Raw genomic sequence first — 23,400 nt, 5'->3', positions numbered from 1 at the left:
CCCCGCCCCGCCCCGCCCAGCCCCGCCCATCACCCCCATCCCTGGGAGCCCGCGGGACCCGGCCGGCGAACTCAACCGGCCCGGGGCCTGGGGCGGGAGGCGGCGGCGGGGAAGCCCAGAGAGGCTCGGCTTCTCGAGCGGGGCAGGGGCGCCCTCCGCCGCCGTCTAGGGCGACACCACCCTGAACGCCCCCGATCTCGTCTGGTCTCGGAAGCTAAGCAGGGTCGGGCCTGGTTAGTACTTGGATGGGAGACCGCCTGGGAATACCGGGTGCCACAGGCTGCTGCTTTTTTTTTTTTTTGCCTCTTGTTCTGTCCCCTTTCTGGGAGCGCGGCGGCGGCCCGGGGTGGGGGTCACCCCCACCCTCAGCGCCCGCGCGGTGCCTGGCGCCCCAGCCCGCACCGTGGGGCCTCCTCTTGTCCCAAGCCGCGACACCGCTGCCACGCGGCAGCATGCGTGGCATCTGGACTGTCAGGTCTCAGACCAAAGGTCTGCTCTGTGGGAACCGACACGCTGGAGGAAACCTTGAGAGTCTGAGAGGGGAGGGAGTTCCAGAAGAAGGCCAGGATGTCATTTTGAGGGAGTATGTGACCAGAACTCGTCCCGTTGCTTTTGGGGTTCTATGGGCTACACGCAGGAATCTTTGGTGGTGGCACCTGATGTTGGGGGATCCGGAGTCACACCCAGACCTGCTCCACAGGCCTCCTTTTACTTTTCTCTTCGGATTCATTATTTTTAAAAAGTGTCTCTTACCTCTAGGATTGCATTTTCTTTTCTCTCTCTTTTCAAGCAGATGATGGGAGTACAAGTATGCAGGTGACATGTGTTGCCCGTGCCCCCCTCCCCCCTGTGTTCTTTTTTTTTTTTTTTTTTTTTTGAGACAGAGTCTCGTTTTGCTGCCCAGGCTAGAGTGAGTGCCATGGCGTCAGCCTAGCTCACAGCAACCTCAATCTCCGGGCTCAAGCAATCCTGCTGCCTCAGCCTCCCGAGTAGTTGGGACTACAGGCATGCACCACCACGCCCGGCTGTGTTTTTCTATATATATTAGTTGGCCAATTAATTTCTTTCTATTTTTAGTAGAGACGGGGTCTCGCTCTTGCTCAGGCTGGTTTCGAACTCCTGACCTGGAGCAATCCGCCCGCCTCGGCCTCCCAGAGAGCTAGGATTACAGGCGTGAGCCACCGCGCCCGGCCCCCCCTGTGTTCTTATTCATATACCTCTCATGTTGTTCCAGCGTATTGTGGGGGTACCAATGTTAAGGTCGGGTGCCTTGCCGTCTCCAAGCCTCCCCCCTCGGGTCAGAGCTTCAAGTGCGCCCATCCCCCAGTCGGTGCGCGCCCATCCCCCAGTCGGTGCGCACCCACCCCATGCCTAATGGATGTGTATGCCCCTCCCCTCCCCCCACCCGCCCGACACCCACCCGATGAAGGTGATTCCTCTCTGTCCACTTAGGTGTCCATCCGTTCGTACCAATTTGCTGGTGAGCGCGCTCACGTGGTGCTCGTGTGTCCATTCTTGGGATACTTGGCTTACTGGAACGGGTTCCAGCTCTGGCCAGGAGAACACGAGAGGCGCCCTCTCACCGCTGCTCCTCACAGCCGAATGGCACTCCGTGGTGTCCACGCGCCACATTTTATTGATGCACTCCTGGATGGAGGGGCACTCGGGTCGCTTCCACGTCTTTGCGATTGTGAATTGTGCCCTAACTGTCACCCTAACCCTTACCCAGCCCGTCTCCTCTGCCCCTGCCTGACGCACTCCTCCCCGGCCAGGCCCGTCACTGTCCTGGGCCCCCGCCTGACCGGCTCCTCCCCGCCCGGCCGGTCACCGTCCTCTGCCCCTGCCTGACACGCTCCTTCCCGCCCGGCCTCTCACCGTCCTCGGCCCCTGCCTGACCGGCTCCTCCGTCGCCCGGGCCTTCCAAGGGCTTGGTGTGGACGCTGCTTCCAGGAAGCCCTCCAGAAACCCGGCAGCAGGGTGGCCGCAGCAGTCTCCAGCAGCCGTCCCTAAGTCGCGTGAGTGCGGGGGACGTGCCCCCGCTGTGCCGCGGGGGCCCAGCCTGGTGTCTTCCCTGAGGCCCTGCGGCTGCCGGCTGGGCTGCCGCTCCCCGCAAGGGGAGAGCCGCGGAGGTGGGGACCGCCTCCTGATGGGGACGTACACGCAGCTCTCCACGTCGGATTCCGGGGCTCTCTGTCCTGCCCGAAGGCCCAGCTGGCCTGCGGGTCCTTAGAGTGGCAAAAACATCCGAAAACTGAGATTGAGGGTCCGGTGGGTGTCTGCACTTTTGTGCTGGGCACCCCAGGGAGGCCCGGGGGCTGGCTGGACAACGTGGTCTGCTGGGCGGGGGGGTTGGAGGAGCAACTGATGCCCTTTGCACTTTGGGTAGCAAGAGTCTGAGGTGTCTCTGAGCCCTGTGCCCTGTGAGGTGGGAGGCGGGGGGGAGGAGGAGGAGGAGGAGGAGGAGGAGGTGGGAAGGGCCGGGGCCTGCAGTCCTGTTCCCGGGGTGGCACGGCAAGTGGCTTCTTCCACAGGCTGCTTGGCCTGGGCTCCCTGCACCTGGGCCTTTGGAGGACCGGCCCTGTGCTTGCCAACACTTCCTGCAGGGACCCAGAGCTGGGAGGTGGCATCTCTCAGCCCTGGGTCGGGCAGAGCCCCAGCGGGCCATGCCCACAACCTCTGTCAGCACCGGTCCCCCAGAAGGCTCCTTTGGGACCAGGATTCTCTTGCGGTGACTCTTTAAGGTCTGGCCCCTGGATGGAGGGGCACCAGGAGTAGAGGAGCAGGAAGGGGAAGGGGGTGGCCATGTGAGGGGACACTTTGAGGCCAAGTCCCAGCTTCAGCCTGATCCTCCTGGGAACCCCGCTCTGAGACAAGGAGCCGGGCTTCGCATTCCCACAGCAGCCAGTCGTGGGCTGAGGACACCTGGGGCGTTGGGAACTCCCTGGCTTCTCCTTGGTTTAACGTCTAGAGCTGCTTGTGAATCGCGCCGCCACACACACCCGAGCGCAGGTGTCTTCCGCACAGACTGCGGGCCTCGCTCTTCTGAATGCCGCTAGCTCGCCACCCACCCACCCACGGGTGAACCTGGTCAGGGTGCTTTCTCTCAGGGGCAGACTCTTTTCCGGGCGGGCTACCGGTGTCTCTGTTTGCTCGTTTCTTTCTTCCATTTCGGGAAAGTCTTCCTTGCTGGGTGTGGAAATCTCCTATGCCTTCCCTCGCCTATTCTGTCAGCTTTAAAATTCTCTTTCAGTTGCCACCCTCACAGATGGATTAGGAAACTCTTTCCGGTGCACTCATTAGTGAAATGACCTCCAGGAAGCTGGAATCCAATATCTAATGGCCGATTTTTAGCGAGTCCACACGCCAGGGTGGTCGGGGTCCAATGCAGCCCCGGCCAGGCCCAGGCCCCTTGGACTGGGCCACAGGAGGACACGGAGGAGGGTCCCGGCCCCCACGAAGCGGTGCCGGCAGTTCTCCACGGGCTTGGGCGTTTTCCAGAGGTAGGAGATGGAGGGGACTGATTTCTTCAGCGCCCCCCAAACCACGCCACCCCACCCCACCCATGGGACACATCCCCAGAGAGAGACGCCCCATACACTGGCTGTGCCCCAGCCCTGGCCCGGGGGAATAGGCGGCAGCCCACCCACGGGGCGAGGGGGGGGCGCAGCTGAAAAGGGTTGTGGGGGAGGGCGGCCCCTGGCTGGGGTCAAAGGGCGAGCGTCCCGCGCGTGCGCAGTCAGCGGCAGCGACGCGCTGGGGGTGGGCAGCGGGTAGGTGAAGGAGGCCGGGCGAGGAGACGAGGGGGGCTGGGAGGGCTCCACCTTGGCGAGTCCAGCCGTGGAGGCGCATCTTGTGTGAGTGTGAGTGAGTGTGAGTGTGTGTGTGTGTGTATAGAGAGACAACCCCCCACCCCGCCCCGCCCCGCCCCGCCCAGCCCCGCCCATCACCCCCATCCCTGGGAGCCCGCGGGACCCGGCCGGCGAACTCAACCGGCCCGGGGCCTGGGGCGGGAGGCGGCGGCGGGGAAGCCCAGAGAGGCTCGGCTTCTCGAGCGGGGCAGGGGCGCCCTCCGCCGCCATCTAGGGCGACACCACCCTGAACGCCCCCGATCTCGTCTGGTCTCGGAAGCTAAGCAGGGTCGGGCCTGGTTAGTACTTGGATGGGAGACCGCCTGGGAATACCGGGTGCCACAGGCTGCTGCTTTTTTTTTTTTTTGCCTCTTGTTCTGTCCCCTTTCTGGGAGCGCGGCGGCGGCCCGGGGTGGGGGTCACCCCCACCCTCAGCGCCCGCGCGGTGCCTGGCGCCCCAGCCCGCACCGTGGGGCCTCCTCTTGTCCCAAGCCGCGACACCGCTGCCACGCGGCAGCATGCGTGGCATCTGGACTGTCAGGTCTCAGACCGAAGGTCTGCTCTGTGGGAACCGACACGCTGGAGGAAACCTTGAGAGTCTGAGAGGGGAGGGAGTTCCAGAAGAAGGCCAGGATGTCATTTTGAGGGAGTATGTGACCAGAACTCGTCCCGTTGCTTTTGGGGTTCTATGGGCTACACGCAGGAATCTTTGGTGGTGGCACCTGATGTTGGGGGATCCGGAGTCACACCCAGACCTGCTCCACAGGCCTCCTTTTACTTTTCTCTTCGGATTCATTATTTTTAAAAAGTGTCTCTTACCTCTAGGATTGCATTTTCTTTTCTCTCTCTTTTCAAGCAGATGATGGGAGTACAAGTATGCAGGTGACATGTGTTGCCCGTGCCCCCCTCCCCCCTGTGTTCTTTTTTTTTTTTTTTTTTTTTTGAGACAGAGTCTCGTTTTGCTGCCCAGGCTAGAGTGAGTGCCATGGCGTCAGCCTAGCTCACAGCAACCTCAATCTCCGGGCTCAAGCAATCCTGCTGCCTCAGCCTCCCGAGTAGTTGGGACTACAGGCATGCACCACCACGCCCGGCTGTGTTTTTCTATATATATTAGTTGGCCAATTAATTTCTTTCTATTTTTAGTAGAGACGGGGTCTCGCTCTTGCTCAGGCTGGTTTCGAACTCCTGACCTGGAGCAATCCGCCCGCCTCGGCCTCCCAGAGAGCTAGGATTACAGGCGTGAGCCACCGCGCCCGGCCCCCCCTGTGTTCTTATTCATATACCTCTCATGTTGTTCCAGCGTATTGTGGGGGTACCAATGTTAAGGTCGGGTGCCTTGCCCTCTCCAAGCCTCCCCCCTCGGGTCAGAGCTTCAAGTGCGCCCATCCGCCAGTCGGTGCGCGCCCATCCCCCAGTCGGTGCGCACCCACCCCATGCCTAATGGATGTGTATGCCCCTCCCCTCCCCCCACCCGCCCGACACCCACCCGATGAAGGTGATTCCTCTCTGTCCACTTAGGTGTCCATCCGTTCGTACCAATTTGCTGGTGAGCGCGCTCACGTGGTGCTCGTGTGTCCATTCTTGGGATACTTGGCTTACTGGAACGGGTTCCAGCTCTGGCCAGGAGAACACGAGAGGCGCCCTCTCACCGCTGCTCCTCACAGCCGAATGGCACTCCGTGGTGTCCACGCGCCACATTTTATTGATGCACTCCTGGATGGAGGGGCACTCGGGTCGCTTCCACGTCTTTGCGATTGTGAATTGTGCCCTAACTGTCACCCTAACCCTTACCCAGCCCGTCTCCTCTGCCCCTGCCTGACGCACTCCTCCCCGGCCAGGCCCGTCACTGTCCTGGGCCCCCGCCTGACCGGCTCCTCCCCGCCCGGCCTGTCACCGTCCTCTGCCCCTGCCTGACACGCTCCTTCCCGCCCGGCCTCTCACCGTCCTCGGCCCCTGCCTGACCGGCTCCTCCGTCGCCTGGGCCTTCCAAGGGCTTGGTGTGGACGCTGCTTCCAGGAAGCCCTCCAGAAACCCGGCAGCAGGGTGGCCGCAGCAGTCTCCAGCAGCCGTCCCTAAGTCGCGTGAGTGCGGGGGACGTGCCCCCGCTGTGCCGCGGGGGCCCAGCCTGGTGTCTTCCCTGAGGCCCTGCGGCTGCCGGCTGGGCTGCCGCTCCCCGCAAGGGGAGAGCCTTGCCGCGTAGGTGGGGACCGCCTCCTGATGGGGACGTACACGCAGCTCTCCACGTCGGATTCCGGGGCTCTCTGTCCTGCCCGAAGGCCCAGCTGGCCTGCGGGTCCTTAGAGTGGCAAAAACATCCGAAAACTGAGATTGAGGGTCCGGTGGGTGTCTGCACTTTTGTGCTGGGCACCCCAGGGAGGCCCGGGGGCTGGCTGGACAACGTGGTCTGCTGGGCGGGGGGGGGGGGGGGGGGGTTGGAGGAGCAACTGATGCCCTTTGCACTTTGGGTAGCAAGAGTCTGAGGTGTCTCTGAGCCCTGTGCCCTGTGGGGGGGGGCGGGGGGGAGGAGGAGGAGGAGGAGGAGGACCTGGGAAGGGCCGGGGCCTGCAGTCCTGTTCCCGGGGTGGCACGGCAAGTGGCTTCTTCCACAGGCTGCTTGGCCTGGGCTCCCTGCACCTGGGCCTTTGGAGGACCGGCCCTGTGCTTGCCAACACTTCCTGCAGGGACCCAGAGCTGGGAGGTGGCATCTCTCAGCCCTGGGTCGGGCAGAGCCCCAGCGGGCCATGCCCACAACCTCTCTCAGCACCGGTCCCCCAGAAGGCTCCTTTGGGACCAGGATTCTCTTGCGGTGACTCTTTAAGGTCTGGCCCCTGGATGGAGGGGCACCAGGAGTAGAGGAGCAGGAAGGGGAAGGGGGTGGCCATGCGAGGGGACACTTTGAGGCCAAGTCCCAGCTTCAGCCTGATCCTCCTGGGAACCCCGCTCTGAGACAAGGAGCCGGGCTTCGCATTCCCACAGCAGCCAGTCGTGGGCTGAGGACACCTGGGGCGTTGGGAACTCCCTGGCTTCTCCTTGGTTTAACATCTAGAGCTGCTTGTGAATCGCGCCGCCACACACACCCGAGCGCAGGTGTCTTCCGCACAGACTGCGGGCCTCGCTCTTCTGAATGCCGCTAGCTCGCCACCCACCCACGGGTGAACCTGGTCAGGGTGCTTTCTCTCAGGGGCAGACTCTTTTCCGGGCGGGCTACCGGTGTCTCTGTTTGCTCGTTTCTTTCTTCCATTTCGGGAAAGTCTTCCTTGCTGGGTGTGGAAATCTCCTATGCCTTCCCTCGCCTATTCTGTCAGCTTTCAAATTCTCTTTCAGTTGCCACCCTCACAGATGGATTAGGAAACTCTTTCCGGTGCACTCATTAGTGAAATGACCTCAAGGAAGCTGGAATCCAATATCTAATGGCCGATTTTTAGCGAGTCCACACGCCAGGGTGGTCGGGGTCCAATGCAGCCCCGGCCAGGCCCAGGCCCCTTGGACTGGGCCACAGGAGGACACGGAGGAGGGTCCCGGCCCCCACGAAGCGGTGCCGGCAGTTCTTCACGGGCTTGGGCGTTTTCCAGAGGTAGGAGATGGAGGGGACTGATTTCTTCAGCGCCCCCCAAACCACGCCACCCCACCCCACCCATGGGACACATCCCCAGAGAGAGACGCCCCATACACTGGCTGTGCCCCAGCCCTGGCCCGGGGGAATAGGCGGCAGCCCACCCACGGGGCGAGGGGGGGGCGCAGCTGAAAGGGGTTGTGGGGGAGGGCGGCCCCTGGCTGGGGTCAAAGGGCGAGCGTCCCGCGCGTGCGCAGTCAGCGGCAGCGACGCGCTGGGGGTGGGCAGCGGGTAGGTGAAGGAGGCCGGGCGAGGAGACGAGGGGGGCTGGGAGGGCTCCACCTTGGCGAGTCCAGCCGTGGAGGCGCATCTTGTGTGAGTGTGAGTGAGTGTGAGTGTGTGTGTGTGTGTGTGTGTGTAGAGAGAGACAGCCCCCCACCCCGCCCCGCCCCGCCCATCACCCCCGTCCCTGGGAGCCCGCGGGACCCGGCCAGCGAACTCAACCGGCCCGGCCCGGCGCGGGGCCTGGGGCGGGAGGCGGGGCCTGGGGCGGGAGGCGGCGGCGGCGGGGAAGCCCAGAGAGGCTCGGCTTCTCGAGCGGGGCAGGGGCGTCCTCCGCCGCCGTCTAGGGCCACACCACCCTGAACGCCCCCGATCTCGTCTGGTCTCGGAAGCTAAGCAGGGTCGGGCCTGGTTAGTACTTGGATGGGAGACCGCCTGGGAATACCGGGTGCCACAGGCTGCCGCTTTTTTTTTTTTTTTTGCCTCTTGTTCTGTCCCCTTTCTGGGAGCGCGGCGGCGGCCCGGGGTGGGGGTCACCCCCACCCTCAGCGCCCGCGCGGTGCCTGGCGCCCCAGCCCGCACCGTGGGGCCTCCTCTTGTCCCAAGCCGCGACACCGCCGCCACGCGGCAGCATGCGTGGCATCTGGACTGTCAGGTCTCAGACCAAAGGTCTGCTCTGTGGGAACCGACACGCTGGAGGAAACCTTGAGAGTCTGAGAGGGGAGGGAGTTCCAGAAGAAGGCCAGGATGTCATTTTGAGGGAGTATGTGACCAGAACTCGTCCCGTTGCTTTTGGGGTTCTATGGGCTACACGCAGGAATCTTTGGTGGTGGCACCTGATGTTGGGGGATCCGGAGTCACACCCAGACCTGCTCCACAGGCCTCCTTTTACTTTTCTCTTCGGATTCATTATTTTTAAAAAGTGTCTCTTACCTCTAGGATTGCATTTTCTTTTCTCTCTCTTTTCAAGCAGATGATGGGAGTACAAGTATGCAGGTGACATGTGTTGCCCGTGCCCCCCTCCCCCCTGTGTTCTTTTTTTTTTTTTTTTTTTTGAGACAGAGTCTCGTTTTGCTGCCCAGGCTAGAGTGAGTGCCATGGCGTCAGCCTAGCTCACAGCAACCTCAATCTCCGGGCTCAAGCAATCCTGCTGCCTCAGCCTCCCGAGTAGTTGGGACTACAGGCATGCACCACCACGCCCGGCTGTGTTTTTCTATATATATTAGTTGGCCAATTAATTTCTTTCTATTTTTAGTAGAGACGGGGTCTCGCTCTTGCTCAGGCTGGTTTCGAACTCCTGACCTGGAGCAATCCGCCCGCCTCGGCCTCCCAGAGAGCTAGGATTACAGGCGTGAGCCACCGCGCCCGGCCCCCCCTGTGTTCTTATTCATATACCTCTCATGTTGTTCCAGCGTATTGTGGGGGTACCAATGTTAAGGTCGGGTGCCTTGCCCTCTCCAAGCCTCCCCCCTCGGGTCAGAGCTTCAAGTGCGCCCATCCCCCAGTCGGTGCGCACCCACCCCATGCCTAATGGATGTGTATGCCCCTCCCCTCCCCCCACCCGCCCGACACCCACCCGATGAAGGTGATTCCTCTCTGTCCACTTAGGCGTCCATCCGTTCGTACCAATTTGCCGGTGAGCGCGCTCACGTGGTGCTCGTGTGTCCATTCTTGGGATACTTGGCTTACTGGAACGGGTTCCAGCTCTGGCCAGGAGAACACGAGAGGCGCCCTCTCACGGCTGCTCCTCACAGCCGAATGGCACTCCGTGGTGTCCACGCGCCACATTTTATTGATGCACTCCTGGATGGATGGGCACTCGGGTCGCTTCCACGTCTTTGCGATTGTGAATTGTGCCCTAACTGTAACCCTAACCCTTACCCAGCCCGTCTCCTCTGCCCCTGCCTGACGCACTCCTCCCCGGCCAGGCCCGTCACTGTCCTGGGCCCCCGCCTGACCGGCTCCTCCCCGCCCGGCCGGTCACCGTCCTCTGCCCCTGCCTGACACGCTCCTTCCCGCCCGGCCTCTCACCGTCCTCGGCCCCTGCCTGACCGGCTCCTCCGTCGCCCGGGCCTTCCAAGGGCTTGGTGTGGACGCTGCTTCCAGGAAGCCCTCCAGAAACCCGGCAGCAGGGTGGCCGCAGCAGTCTCCAGCAGCCGTCCCTAAGTCGCGTGAGTGCGGGGGACGTGCCCCCGCTGTGCCGCGGGGGCCCAGCCTGGTGTCTTCCCTGAGGCCCTGCGGCTGCCGGCTGGGCTGCCGCTCCCCGCAAGGGGAGAGCCGCGGAGGTGGGGACCGCCTCCTGATGGGGACGTACACGCAGCTCTCCACGTCGGATTCCGGGGCTCTCTGTCCTGCCCGAAGGCCCAGCTGGCCTGCGGGTCCTTAGAGTGGCAAAAACATCCGAAAACTGAGATTGAGGGTCCGGTGGGTGTCTGCACTTTTGTGCTGGGCACCCCAGGGAGGCCCGGGGGCTGGCTGGACAACGTGGTCTGCTGGGCGGGGGGGTTGGAGGAGCAACTGATGCCCTTTGCACTTTGGGTAGCAAGAGTCTGAGGTGTCTCTGAGCCCTGTGCCCTGTGGGGGGGGGCGGGGGGGGAGGAGGAGGAGGAGGAGGAGGAGGTGGGAAGGGCCGGGGCCTGCAGTCCTGTTCCCGGGGTGGCACGGCAAGTGGCTTCTTCCACAGGCTGCTTGGCCTGGGCTCCCTGCACCTGGGCCTTTGGAGGACCGGCCCTGTGCTTGCCAACACTTCCTGCAGGGACCCAGAGCTGGGAGGTGGCATCTCTCAGCCCTGGGTCGGGCAGAGCCCCAGCGGGCCATGCCCACAACCTCTCTCAGCACCGGTCCCCCAGAAGGCTCCTTTGGGACCAGGATTCTCTTGCGGTGACTCTTTAAGGTCTGGCCCCTGGATGGAGGGGCACCAGGAGTAGAGGAGCAGGAAGGGGAAGGGGGTGGCCATGCGAGGGGACACTTTGAGGCCGAGTCCCAGCTTCAGCCTGATCCTCCTGGGAACCCCGCTCTGAGACAAGGAGCCGGGCTTCGCATTCCCACAGCAGCCAGTCGTGGGCTGAGGACACCTGGGGCGTTGGGAACTCCCTGGCTTCTCCTTGGTTTAACGTCTAGAGCTGCTTGTGAATCGCGCCGCCACACACACCCGAGCGCAGGTGTCTTCCGCACAGACTGCGGGCCTCGCTCTTCTGAACGCCGCTAGCTCGCCACCCACCCACGGGTGAACCTGGTCAGGGTGCTTTCTCTCAGGGGCAGACTCTTTTCCGGGCGGGCTAACGGTGTCTCTGTTTGCTCGTTTCTTTCTTCCATTTCGGGAAAGTCTTCCTTGCTGGGTGTGGAAATCTCCTATGCCTTCCCTCGCCTATTCTGTCAGCTTTCAAATTCTCTTTCAGTTGCCACCCTCACAGATGGATTAGGAAACTCTTTCCGGTGCACTCATTAGTGAAATGACCTCCAGGAAGCTGGAATCCAATATCTAATGGCCGATTTTTAGCGAGTCCACACGCCAGGGTGGTCGGGGTCCAATGCAGCCCCGGCCAGGCCCAGGCCCCTTGGACTGGGCCACAGGAGGACACGGAGGAGGGTCCCGGCCCCCACGAAGCGGTGCCGGCAGTTCTCCACGGGCTTGGGCGTTTTCCAGAGGTAGGAGATGGAGGGGACTGATTTCTTCAGCGCCCCCCAAACCACGCCACCCCACCCCACCCATGGGACACATCCCCAGAGAGAGACGCCCCATACACTGGCTGTGCCCCAGCCCTGGCCCGGGGGAATAGGCGGCAGCCCACCCACAGGGCGAGGGGGGGGGGCGCAGCTGAAAGGGGTTGTGGGGGAGGGCGGCCCCTGGCTGGGGTCAAAGGGCGAGCGTCCCGCGCGTGCGCAGTCAGCGGCAGGCAGCGACGCGCTGGGGGTGGGCAGCGGGTAGGTGAAGGAGGCCGGGCGAGGAGACGAGGGGGGCTGGGAGGGCTCCACCTTGGCGAGTCCAGCCGTGGAGGCGCATCTTGTGTGAGTGTGAGTGAGTGTGAGTGTGTGTGTGTGTGTGTGTGTGTAGAGAGAGACAGCCCCCCACCCCGCCCCGCCCCGCCCATCACCCCCGTCCCTGGGAGCCCGCGGGACCCGGCCGGCGAACTCAACCGGCCCGGCCCGGCGCGGGGCCTGGGGCGGGAGGCGGGGCCTGGGGCGGGAGGAGGCGGCGGCGGGGAAGCCCAGAGAGGCTCGGCTTCTCGAGCGGGGCAGGGGCGTCCTCCGCCGCCGTCTAGGGCCACACCACCCTGAACGCCCCCGATCTCGTCTGGTCTCGGAAGCTAAGCAGGGTCGGGCCTGGTTAGTACTTGGATGGGAGACCGCCTGGGAATACCGGGTGCCACAGGCTGCCGCTTTTTTTTTTTTTTTTGCCTCTTGTTCTGTCCCCTTTCTGGGAGCGCGGCGGCGGCCCGGGGTGGGGGTCACCCCCACCCTCAGCGCCCGCGCGGTGCCTGGCGCCCCAGCCCGCACCGTGGGGCCTCCTCTTGTCCCAAGCCGCGACACCGCCGCCACGCGGCAGCATGCGTGGCATCTGGACTGTCAGGTCTCAGACCAAAGGTCTGCTCTGTGGGAACCGACACGCTGGAGGAAACCTTGAGAGTCTGAGAGGGGAGGGAGTTCCAGAAGAAGGCCAGGATGTCATTTTGAGGGAGTATGTGACCAGAACTCGTCCCGTTGCTTTTGGGGTTCTATGGGCTACACGCAGGAATCTTTGGTGGTGGCACCTGATGTTGGGGGATCCGGAGTCACACCCAGACCTGCTCCACAGGCCTCCTTTTACTTTTCTCTTCGGATTCATTATTTTTAAAAAGTGTCTCTTACCTCTAGGATTGCATTTTCTTTTCTCTCTCTTTTCAAGCAGATGATGGGAGTACAAGTATGCAGGTGACATGTGTTGCCCGTGCCCCCCTCCCCCCTGTGTTCTTTTTTTTTTTTTTTTTTTTGAGACAGAGTCTCGTTTTGCTGCCCAGGCTAGAGTGAGTGCCATGGCGTCAGCCTAGCTCACAGCAACCTCAATCTCCGGGCTCAAGCAATCCTGCTGCCTCAGCCTCCCGAGTAGTTGGGACTACAGGCATGCACCACCACGCCCGGCTGTGTTTTTCTATATATATTAGTTGGCCAATTAATTTCTTTCTATTTTTAGTAGAGACGGGGTCTCGCTCTTGCTCAGGCTGGTTTCGAACTCCTGACCTGGAGCAATCCGCCCGCCTCGGCCTCCCAGAGAGCTAGGATTACAGGCGTGAGCCACCGCGCCCGGCCCCCCCTGTGTTCTTATTCATATACCTCTCATGTTGTTCCAGCGTATTGTGGGGGTACCAATGTTAAGGTCGGGTGCCTTGCCCTCTCCAAGCCTCCCCCCTCGGGTCAGAGCTTCAAGTGCGCCCATCCCCCAGTCGGTGCGCACCCACCCCATGCCTAATGGATGTGTATGCCCCTCCCCTCCCCCCACCCGCCCGACACCCACCCGATGAAGGTGATTCCTCTCTGTCCACTTAGGCGTCCATCCGTTCGTACCAATTTGCCGGTGAGCGCGCTCACGTGGTGCTCGTGTGTCCATTCTTGGGATACTTGGCTTACTGGAACGGGTTCCAGCTCTGGCCAGGAGAACACGAGAGGCGCCCTCTCACGGCTGCTCCTCACAGCCGAATGGCACTCCGTGGTGTCCACGCGCCACATTTTATTGATGCACTCCTGGATGGATGGGCACTCGGGTCGCTTCCACGTCTTTGCGATTGTGAATTGTGCCCTAACTGTAACCCTAACCCTTACCCAGCCCGTCTCCTCTGCCCCTGCCTGACGCACTCCTCCCCGGCCAGGCCCGTCACTGTCCTGGGCCCCCGCCTGACCGGCTCCTCCCCGCCCGGCCGGTCACCGTCCTCTGCCCCTGCCTGACACGCTCCTTCCCGCCCGGCCTCTCACCGTCCTCGGCCCCTGCCTGACCGGCTCCTCCGTCGCCCGGGCCTTCCAAGGGCTTGGTGTGGACGCTGCTTCCAGGAAGCCCTCCAGAAACCCGGCAGCAGGGTGGCCGCAGCAGTCTCCAGCAGCCGTCCCTAAGTCGCGTGAGTGCGGGGGACGTGCCCCCGCTGTGCCGCGGGGGCCCAGCCTGGTGTCTTCCCTGAGGCCCTGCGGCTGCCGGCTGGGCTGCCGCTCCCCGCAAGGGGAGAGCCGCGGAGGTGGGGACCGCCTCCTGATGGGGACGTACACGCAGCTCTCCACGTCGGATTCCGGGGCTCTCTGTCCTGCCCGAAGGCCCAGCTGGCCTGCGGGTCCTTAGAGTGGCAAAAACATCCGAAAACTGAGATTGAGGGTCCGGTGGGTGTCTGCACTTTTGTGCTGGGCACCCCAGGGAGGCCCGGGGGCTGGCTGGACAACGTGGTCTGCTGGGCGGGGGGGTTGGAGGAGCAACTGATGCCCTTTGCACTTTGGGTAGCAAGAGTCTGAGGTGTCTCTGAGCCCTGTGCCCTGTGGGGGGGGGCGGGGGGGGAGGAGGAGGAGGAGGAGGAGGAGGTGGGAAGGGCCGGGGCCTGCAGTCCTGTTCCCGGGGTGGCACGGCAAGTGGCTTCTTCCACAGGCTGCTTGGCCTGGGCTCCCTGCACCTGGGCCTTTGGAGGACCGGCCCTGTGCTTGCCAACACTTCCTGCAGGGACCCAGAGCTGGGAGGTGGCATCTCTCAGCCCTGGGTCGGGCAGAGCCCCAGCGGGCCATGCCCACAACCTCTCTCAGCACCGGTCCCCCAGAAGGCTCCTTTGGGACCAGGATTCTCTTGCGGTGACTCTTTAAGGTCTGGCCCCTGGATGGAGGGGCACCAGGAGTAGAGGAGCAGGAAGGGGAAGGGGGTGGCCATGCGAGGGGACACTTTGAGGCCGAGTCCCAGCTTCAGCCTGATCCTCCTGGGAACCCCGCTCTGAGACAAGGAGCCGGGCTTCGCATTCCCACAGCAGCCAGTCGTGGGCTGAGGACACCTGGGGCGTTGGGAACTCCCTGGCTTCTCCTTGGTTTAACGTCTAGAGCTGCTTGTGAATCGCGCCGCCACACACACCCGAGCGCAGGTGTCTTCCGCACAGACTGCGGGCCTCGCTCTTCTGAACGCCGCTAGCTCGCCACCCACCCACGGGTGAACCTGGTCAGGGTGCTTTCTCTCAGGGGCAGACTCTTTTCCGGGCGGGCTACCGGTGTCTCTGTTTGCTCGTTTCTTTCTTCCATTTCGGGAAAGTCTTCCTTGCTGGGTGTGGAAATCTCCTATGCCTTCCCTCGCCTATTCTGTCAGCTTTCAAATTCTCTTTCAGTTGCCACCCTCACAGATGGATTAGGAAACTCTTTCCGGTGCACTCATTAGTGAAATGACCTCCAGGAAGCTGGAATCCAATATCTAATGGCCGATTTTTAGCGAGTCCACACGCCAGGGTGGTCGGGGTCCAATGCAGCCCCGGCCAGGCCCAGGCCCCTTGGACTGGGCCACAGGAGGACACGGAGGAGGGTCCCGGCCCCCACGAAGCGGTGCCGGCAGTTCTCCACGGGCTTGGGCGTTTTCCAGAGGTAGGAGATGGAGGGGACTGATTTCTTCAGCGCCCCCCAAACCACGCCACCCCACCCCACCCATGGGACACATCCCCAGAGAGAGACGCCCCATACACTGGCTGTGCCCCAGCCCTGGCCCGGGGGAATAGGCGGCAGCCCACCCACAGGGCGAGGGGGGGGGGCGCAGCTGAAAGGGGTTGTGGGGGAGGGCGGCCCCTGGCTGGGGTCAAAGGGCGAGCGTCCCGCGCGTGCGCAGTCAGCGGCAGGCAGCGACGCGCTGGGGGTGGGCAGCGGGTAGGTGAAGGAGGCCGGGCGAGGAGACGAGGGGGGCTGGGAGGGCTCCACCTTGGCGAGTCCAGCCGTGGAGGCGCATCTTGTGTGAGTGTGAGTGAGTGTGAGTGTGTGTGTGTGTGTATAGAGAGACAGCCCCCCGCCCCGCCCCGCCCCGCCCATCACCCCCGTCCCTGGGAGCCCGCGGGACCCGGCCGGCGAACTCAACCGGCCCGGCCTGGCGCGGGGCCTGGGGCGGGAGGCGGGGCCTGGGGCGGGAGGCGGCGGCGGCGGCGGGGAAGCCCAGAGAGGCTCGGCTTCTCGAGCGGGGCAGGGGCGTCCTCCGCCGCCGTCTAGGGCCACACCACCCTGAACGCCCCCGATCTCGTCTGGTCTCGGAAGGTAAGCAGGGTCGGGCCTGGTTAGTACTTGGATGGGAGACCGCCTGGGAATACCGGGTGCCACAGGCTGCCGCTTTTTTTTTTTTTTTTGCCTCTTGTTCTGTCCCCTTTCTGGGAGCGCGGCGGCGGCCCGGGGTGGGGGTCACCCCCACCCTCAGCGCCCGCGCGGTGCCTGGCGCCCCAGCCCGCACCGTGGGGCCTCCTCTTGTCCCAAGCCGCGACACCGCCGCCACGCGGCAGCATGCGTGGCATCTGGACTGTCAGGTCTCAGACCAAAGGTCTGCTCTGTGGGAACCGACACGCTGGAGGAAACCTTGAGAGTCTGAGAGGGGAGGGAGTTCCAGAAGAAGGCCAGGATGTCATTTTGAGGGAGTATGTGACCAGAACTCGTCCCGTTGCTTTTGGGGTTCTATGGGCTACACGCAGGAATCTTTGGTGGTGGCACCTGATGTTGGGGGATCCGGAGTCACACCCAGACCTGCTCCACAGGCCTCCTTTTACTTTTCTCTTCGGATTCATTATTTTTAAAAAGTGTCTCTTACCTCTAGGATTGCATTTTCTTTTCTCTCTCTTTTCAAGCAGATGATGGGAGTACAAGTATGCAGGTGACATGTGTTGCCCGTGCCCCCCTCCCCCCTGTGTTCTTTTTTTTTTTTTTTTTTTTGAGACAGAGTCTCGTTTTGCTGCCCAGGCTAGAGTGAGTGCCATGGCGTCAGCCTAGCTCACAGCAACCTCAATCTCCGGGCTCAAGCAATCCTGCTGCCTCAGCCTCCCGAGTAGTTGGGACTACAGGCATGCACCACCACGCCCGGCTGTGTTTTTCTATATATATTAGTTGGCCAATTAATTTCTTTCTATTTTTAGTAGAGACGGGGTCTCGCTCTTGCTCAGGCTGGTTTCGAACTCCTGACCTGGAGCAATCCGCCCGCCTCGGCCTCCCAGAGAGCTAGGATTACAGGCGTGAGCCACCGCGCCCGGCCCCCCCTGTGTTCTTATTCATATACCTCTCATGTTGTTCCAGCGTATTGTGGGGGTACCAATGTTAAGGTCGGGTGCCTTGCCCTCTCCAAGCCTCCCCCCTCGGGTCAGAGCTTCAAGTGCGCCCATCCCCCAGTCGGTGCGCGCCCATCCCCCAGTCGGTGCGCACCCACCCCATGCCTAATGGATGTGTATGCCCCTCCCCTCCCCCCACCCGCCCGACACCCACCCGATGAAGGTGATTCCTCTCTGTCCACTTAGGCGTCCATCCGTTCGTACCAATTTGCCGGTGAGCGCGCTCACGTGGTGCTCGTGTGTCCATTCTTGGGATACTTGGCTTACTGGAACGGGTTCCAGCTCTGGCCAGGAGAACACGAGAGGCGCCCTCTCACGGCTGCTCCTCACAGCGGAATGGCACTCCGTGGTGTCCACGCGCCACATTTTATTGATGCACTCCTGGATGGATGGGCACTCGGGTCGCTTCCACGTCTTTGCGATTGTGAATTGTGCCCTAACTGTAACCCTAACCCTTACCCAGCCCGTCTCCTCTGCCCCTGCCTGACGCACTCCTCCCCGGCCAGGCCCGTCACTGTCCTGGGCCCCCGCCTGACCGGCTCCTCCCCGCCCGGCCGGTCACCGTCCTCTGCCCCTGCCTGACACGCTCCTTCCCGCCCGGCCTCTCACCGTCCTCGGCCCCTGCCTGACCGGCTCCTCCGTCGCCCGGGCCTTCCAAGGGCTTGGTGTGGACGCTGCTTCCAGGAAGCCCTCCAGAAACCCGGCAGCAGGGTGGCCGCAGCAGTCTCCAGCAGCCGTCCCTAAGTCGCGTGAGTGCGGGGGACGTGCCCCCGCTGTGCCGCGGGGGCCCAGCCTGGTGTCTTCCCTGAGGCCCTGCGGCTGCCGGCTGGGCTGCCGCTCCCCGCAAGGGGAGAGCCGCGGAGGTGGGGACCGCCTCCTGATGGGGACGTACACGCAGCTCTCCACATCGGATTCCGGGGCTCTCTGTCCTGCCCGAAGGCCCAGCTGGCCTGCGGGTCCTTAGAGTGGCAAAAACATCCGAAAACTGAGATTGAGGGTCCGGTGGGTGTCTGCACTTTTGTGCTGGGCACCCCAGGGAGGCCCGGGGGCTGGCTGGACAACGTGGTCTGCTGGGCGGGGGGGTTGGAGGAGCAACTGATGCCCTTTGCACTTTGGGTAGCAAGAGTCTGAGGTGTCTCTGAGCCCTGTGCCCTGTGAGGGGGGAGGCAGGGGGGAGGAGGAGGAGGAGGAGGAGGAGGAGGTGGGAAGGGCCGGGGCCTGCAGTCCTGTTCCCGGGGTGGCACGGCAAGTGGCTTCTTCCACAGGCTGCTTGGCCTGGGCTCCCTGCACCTGGGCCTTTGGAGGACCGGCCCTGTGCTTGCCAACACTTCCTGCAGGGACCCAGAGCTGGGAGGTGGCATCTCTCAGCCCTGGGTCGGGCAGAGCCCCAGCGGGCCATGCCCACAACCTCTGTCAGCACCGGTCCCCCAGAAGGCTCCTTTGGGACCAGGATTCTCTTGCGGTGACTCTTTAAGGTCTGGCCCCTGGATGGAGGGGCACCAGGAGTAGAGGAGCAGGAAGGGGAAGGGGGTGGCCATGCGAGGGGACACTTTGAGGCCGAGTCCCAGCTTCAGCCTGATCCTCCTGGGAACCCCGCTCTGAGACAAGGAGCCGGGCTTCGCATTCCCACAGCAGCCAGTCGTGGGCTGAGGACACCTGGGGCGTTGGGAACTCCCTGGCTTCTCCTTGGTTTAACGTCTAGAGCTGCTTGTGAATCGCGCCGCCACACACACCCGAGCGCAGGTGTCTTCCGCACAGACTGCGGGCCTCGCTCTTCTGAATGCCGCTAGCTCGCCACCCACCCACCCACGGGTGAACCTGGTCAGGGTGCTTTCTCTCAGGGGCAGACTCTTTTCCGGGCGGGCTACCGGTGTCTCTGTTTGCTCGTTTCTTTCTTCCATTTCGGGAAAGTCTTCCTTGCTGGGTGTGGAAATCTCCTATGCCTTCCCAAGCCTATTCTGTCAGCTTTAAAATTCTCTTTCAGTTGCCACCCTCACAGATGGATTAGGAAACTCTTTCCGGTGCACTCATTAGTGAAATGACCTCCAGGAAGCTGGAATCCAATATCTAATGGCCGATTTTTAGCGAGTCCACACGCCAGGGTGGTCGGGGTCCAATGCAGCCCCGGCCAGGCCCAGGCCCCTTGGACTGGGCCACAGGAGGACACGGAGGAGGGTCCCGGCCCCCACGAAGCGGTGCCGGCAGTTCTCCACGGGCTTGGGCGTTTTCCAGAGGTAGGAGATGGAGGGGACTGATTTCTTCAGCGCCCCCCAAACCACGCCACCCCACCCCACCCATGGGACACATCCCCAGAGAGAGACGCCCCGTACACTGGCTGTGCCCCAGCCCTGGCCCGGGGGAATAGGCGGCAGCCCACCCACGGGGCGGGGGGGGGCGCAGCTGAAAGGGGTTGTGGGGGAGGGCGGCCCCTGGCTGGGGTCAAAGGGCGAGCGTCCCGCGCGTGCGCAGTCAGCGGCAGCGACGCGCTGGGGGTGGGCAGCGGGTAGGTGAAGGAGGCCGGGCGAGGAGACGAGGGGGGCTGGGAGGGCTCCACCTTGGCGAGTCCAGCCGTGGAGGCGCATCTTGTGTGAGTGTGAGTGAGTGTGAGTGTGTGTGTGTGTGTATAGAGAGACAGCCCCCCACCCCGCCCCGCCCCGCCCCGCCCAGCCCCGCCCATCACCCCCATCCCTGGGAGCCCGCGGGACCCGGCCGGCGAACTCAACCGGCCCGGGGCCTGGGGCGGGAGGCGGCGGCGGGGAAGCCCAGAGAGGCTCGGCTTCTCGAGCGGGGCAGGGGCGCCCTCCGCCGCCGTCTAGGGCGACACCACCCTGAACGCCCCCGATCTCGTCTGGTCTCGGAAGCTAAGCAGGGTCGGGCCTGGTTAGTACTTGGATGGGAGACCGCCTGGGAATACCGGGTGCCACAGGCTGCTGCTTTTTTTTTTTTTTGCCTCTTGTTCTGTCCCCTTTCTGGGAGCGCGGCGGCGGCCCGGGGTGGGGGTCACCCCCACCCTCAGCGCCCGCGCGGTGCCTGGCGCCCCAGCCCGCACCGTGGGGCCTCCTCTTGTCCCAAGCCGCGACACCGCTGCCACGCGGCAGCATGCGTGGCATCTGGACTGTCAGGTCTCAGACCAAAGGTCTGCTCTGTGGGAACCGACACGCTGGAGGAAACCTTGAGAGTCTGAGAGGGGAGGGAGTTCCAGAAGAAGGCCAGGATGTCATTTTGAGGGAGTATGTGACCAGAACTCGTCCCGTTGCTTTTGGGGTTCTATGGGCTACACGCAGGAATCTTTGGTGGTGGCACCTGATGTTGGGGGATCCGGAGTCACACCCAGACCTGCTCCACAGGCCTCCTTTTACTTTTCTCTTCGGATTCATTATTTTTAAAAAGTGTCTCTTACCTCTAGGATTGCATTTTCTTTTCTCTCTCTTTTCAAGCAGATGATGGGAGTACAAGTATGCAGGTGACATGTGTTGCCCGTGCCCCCCTCCCCCCTGTGTTCTTTTTTTTTTTTTTTTTTTTTTGAGACAGAGTCTCGTTTTGCTGCCCAGGCTAGAGTGAGTGCCATGGCGTCAGCCTAGCTCACAGCAACCTCAATCTCCGGGCTCAAGCAATCCTGCTGCCTCAGCCTCCCGAGTAGTTGGGACTACAGGCATGCACCACCACGCCCGGCTGTGTTTTTCTATATATATTAGTTGGCCAATTAATTTCTTTCTATTTTTAGTAGAGACGGGGTCTCGCTCTTGCTCAGGCTGGTTTCGAACTCCTGACCTGGAGCAATCCGCCCGCCTCGGCCTCCCAGAGAGCTAGGATTACAGGCGTGAGCCACCGCGCCCGGCCCCCCCTGTGTTCTTATTCATATACCTCTCATGTTGTTCCAGCGTATTGTGGGGGTACCAATGTTAAGGTCGGGTGCCTTGCCCTCTCCAAGCCTCCCCCCTCGGGTCAGAGCTTCAAGTGCGCCCATCCCCCAGTCGGTGCGCGCCCATCCCCCAGTCGGTGCGCACCCACCCCATGCCTAATGGATGTGTATGCCCCTCCCCTCCCCCCACCCGCCCGACACCCACCCGATGAAGGTGATTCCTCTCTGTCCACTTAGGTGTCCATCCGTTCGTACCAATTTGCTGGTGAGCGCGCTCACGTGGTGCTCGTGTGTCCATTCTTGGGATACTTGGCTTACTGGAACGGGTTCCAGCTCTGGCCAGGAGAACACGAGAGGCGCCCTCTCACCGCTGCTCCTCACAGCCGAATGGCACTCCGTGGTGTCCACGCGCCACATTTTATTGATGCACTCCTGGATGGAGGGGCACTCGGGTCGCTTCCACGTCTTTGCGATTGTGAATTGTGCCCTAACTGTCACCCTAACCCTTACCCAGCCCGTCTCCTCTGCCCCTGCCTGACGCACTCCTCCCCGGCCAGGCCCGTCACTGTCCTGGGCCCCCGCCTGACCGGCTCCTCCCCGCCCGGCCGGTCACCGTCCTCTGCCCCTGCCTGACACGCTCCTTCCCGCCCGGCCTCTCACCGTCCTCGGCCCCTGCCTGACCGGCTCCTCCGTCGCCCGGGCCTTCCAAGGGCTTGGTGTGGACGCTGCTTCCAGGAAGCCCTCCAGAAACCCGGCAGCAGGGTGGCCGCAGCAGTCTCCAGCAGCCGTCCCTAAGTCGCGTGAGTGCGGGGGACGTGCCCCCGCTGTGCCGCGGGGGCCCAGCCTGGTGTCTTCCCTGAGGCCCTGCGGCTGCCGGCTGGGCTGCCGCTCCCCGCAAGGGGAGAGCCGCGGAGGTGGGGACCGCCTCCTGATGGGGACGTACACGCAGCTCTCCACGTCGGATTCCGGGGCTCTCTGTCCTGCCCGAAGGCCCAGCTGGCCTGCGGGTCCTTAGAGTGGCAAAAACATCCGAAAACTGAGATTGAGGGTCCGGTGGGTGTCTGCACTTTTGTGCTGGGCACCCCAGGGAGGCCCGGGGGCTGGCTGGACAACGTGGTCTGCTGGGCGGGGGGGTTGGAGGAGCAACTGATGCCCTTTGCACTTTGGGTAGCAAGAGTCTGAGGTGTCTCTGAGCCCTGTGCCCTGTGAGGGGGGAGGCGGGGGGGAGGAGGAGGAGGAGGAGGAGGAGGAGGTGGAGGTGGAGGTGGGAAGGGCCGGGGCCTGCAGTCCTGTTCCCGGGGTGGCACGGCAAGTGGCTTCTTCCACAGGCTGCTTGGCCTGGGCTCCCTGCACCTGGGCCTTTGGAGGACCGGCCCTGTGCTTGCCAACACTTCCTGCAGGGACCCAGAGCTGGGAGGTGGCATCTCTCAGCCCTGGGTCGGGCAGAGCCCCAGCGGGCCATGCCCACAACCTCTGTCAGCACCGGTCCCCCAGAAGGCTCCTTTGGGACCAGGATTCTCTTGCGGTGACTCTTTAAGGTCTGGCCCCTGGATGGAGGGGCACCAGGAGTAGAGGAGCAGGAAGGGGAAGGGGGTGGCCATGCGAGGGGACACTTTGAGGCCAAGTCCCAGCTTCAGCCTGATCCTCCTGGGAACCCCGCTCTGAGACAAGGAGCCGGGCTTCGCATTCCCACAGCAGCCAGTCGTGGGCTGAGGACACCTGGGGCGTTGGGAACTCCCTGGCTTCTCCTTGGTTTAACGTCTAGAGCTGCTTGTGAATCGCGCCGCCACACACACCCGAGCGCAGGTGTCTTCCGCACAGACTGCGGGCCTCGCTCTTCTGAATGCCGCTAGCTCGCCACCCACCCACCCACGGGTGAACCTGGTCAGGGTGCTTTCTCTCAGGGGCAGACTCTTTTCCGGGCGGGCTACCGGTGTCTCTGTTTGCTCGTTTCTTTCTTCCATTTCGGGAAAGTCTTCCTTGCTGGGTGTGGAAATCTCCTATGCCTTCCCAAGCCTATTCTGTCAGCTTTAAAATTCTCTTTCAGTTGCCACCCTCACAGATGGATTAGGAAACTCTTTCCGGTGCACTCATTAGTGAAATGACCTCCAGGAAGCTGGAATCCAATATCTAATGGCCGATTTTTAGCGAGTCCACACGCCAGGGTGGTCGGGGTCCAATGCAGCCCCGGCCAGGCCCAGGCCCCTTGGACTGGGCCACAGGAGGACACGGAGGAGGGTCCCGGCCCCCACGAAGCGGTGCCGGCAGTTCTCCACGGGCTTGGGCGTTTTCCAGAGGTAGGAGATGGAGGGGACTGATTTCTTCAGCGCCCCCCAAACCACGCCACCCCACCCCACCCATGGGACACATCCCCAGAGAGAGACGCCCCGTACACTGGCTGTGCCCCAGCCCTGGCCCGGGGGAATAGGCGGCAGCCCACCCACGGGGCGAGGGGGGGGCGCAGCTGAAAGGGGTTGTGGGGGAGGGCGGCCCCTGGCTGGGGTCAAAGGGCGAGCGTCCCGCGCGTGCGCAGTCAGCGGCAGCGACGCGCTGGGGGTGGGCAGCGGGTAGGTGAAGGAGGCCGGG

The 23,400-nt window shown here is 63.1% G+C and overlaps 5 non-coding genes and 1 pseudogene across 5 annotated transcripts; all 6 read left to right on the top strand.

Moving 5' to 3' along the window:
• Positions 1 to 163: 163 nt before the first annotated feature.
• Positions 164 to 282, top strand: LOC142864398 (5S ribosomal RNA). Its single transcript, XR_012914956.1, has one exon. It is a non-coding gene; the product is annotated as a 5S ribosomal RNA (ribosomal RNA).
• Positions 283 to 4,077: 3,795 nt separating this feature from the next.
• LOC142864448 (uncharacterized) lies at positions 4,078 to 4,196 on the top strand (annotated as a pseudogene).
• A 3,828-nt stretch (positions 4,197 to 8,024) lies between these two features.
• Positions 8,025 to 8,143, top strand: LOC142864565 (5S ribosomal RNA). Its single transcript, XR_012915011.1, has one exon. It is a non-coding gene; the product is annotated as a 5S ribosomal RNA (ribosomal RNA).
• A 3,796-nt stretch (positions 8,144 to 11,939) lies between these two features.
• LOC142864554 (5S ribosomal RNA) lies at positions 11,940 to 12,058 on the top strand. The gene has a single exon (XR_012915010.1). It is a non-coding gene; the product is annotated as a 5S ribosomal RNA (ribosomal RNA).
• A 3,791-nt stretch (positions 12,059 to 15,849) lies between these two features.
• On the top strand, positions 15,850 to 15,968 carry LOC142864440 (5S ribosomal RNA). The gene has a single exon (XR_012914998.1). It is a non-coding gene; the product is annotated as a 5S ribosomal RNA (ribosomal RNA).
• A 3,794-nt stretch (positions 15,969 to 19,762) lies between these two features.
• LOC142864397 (5S ribosomal RNA) lies at positions 19,763 to 19,881 on the top strand. Its single transcript, XR_012914955.1, has one exon. It is a non-coding gene; the product is annotated as a 5S ribosomal RNA (ribosomal RNA).
• The last annotated feature ends 3,519 nt before the right edge of the window (positions 19,882 to 23,400 follow it).

This window comes from Microcebus murinus, chromosome 25 (assembly GCF_040939455.1).
Source record: "Microcebus murinus isolate Inina chromosome 25, M.murinus_Inina_mat1.0, whole genome shotgun sequence".
Taxonomy (NCBI): domain Eukaryota; kingdom Metazoa; phylum Chordata; class Mammalia; order Primates; family Cheirogaleidae; genus Microcebus; species Microcebus murinus.
This window is presented reverse-complemented; position numbering and strand designations above follow the sequence as displayed.